Here is a 712-nt window from a genome sequence, read left to right as displayed (position 1 = left end):
ACATTTTTGCACTACCTGACTCGGGTGTCAGCGCCGCAGGCCAAGGTAGATGTATGCCAGGCGCGTCGCAGCGTAACAGTGTTTCGTGAGGTATCGCGAAGCCTGTTACGCGAGACGTGGTCTGGCGTACATCTACCTTGTTTAAAAGCAGAAGGGCGGGCTAAAAACATGATTATTATCATGATTATTACCATGAACAAACTGATCATGGAAAAAAAAGGGGTACAAAACAAAACTTATCATGAAAAAATAGGGGTACAAAAATCACTTCCTCCTCATCCTCTTTGCCAAAACCACATCATCCATGTCGACGTCATCCTAAAAAACAGAATTATTTTTTATCAATTGCACGTTTAAGAAGGGAAAAAAATATCTCAAAAATAATAAATTATCATATAAGAACACTTACAATCAATTGCACTTGGCGTGCCTGTGGCTGAGGGTTGCGGGGAGGGGGGAATGGGACGGTTCCCATGGGCTGAACTTTGGGGAGCCGGCCTGACCTGCCAGCCGTCTGGGGTCGTGCAGCTGGGGTAGGTGGGTTCTGTACCCTTGTTCTTTTCCGTGAAAAGACGCCATCACTGCAATGAATTTTTTTTTGTTAGAACATAATTGGCTGAGCGATTAGCGAAGCCTATGACTCCGTCTGGTTGGCTGAGCGATTAGCGAAGCCTATTACTCCGTCTGGTCGGAAAAAACTTTTTCTGTCTGT

General features: G+C 45.2%; 1 protein-coding gene across 1 annotated transcript in view; it reads left to right on the top strand.

Annotated features, from left to right (window-relative positions):
• LOC127749402 (uncharacterized) overlaps positions 1-712 on the top strand; it is an 11,068-nt gene that overhangs the window by 4,896 nt on the left and 5,460 nt on the right. The window lies entirely within an intron of this gene.

This window comes from Frankliniella occidentalis, unplaced genomic scaffold (genome assembly GCF_000697945.3).
Source record: "Frankliniella occidentalis isolate FOCC.00 unplaced genomic scaffold, Focc_3.1 Scaffold51, whole genome shotgun sequence".
Classification (NCBI taxonomy): Eukaryota; Metazoa; Arthropoda; class Insecta; order Thysanoptera; family Thripidae; genus Frankliniella; species Frankliniella occidentalis.
Note: the sequence above shows the minus strand (reverse complement) of the source record. Positions and strands in the feature narration are given on the sequence as shown.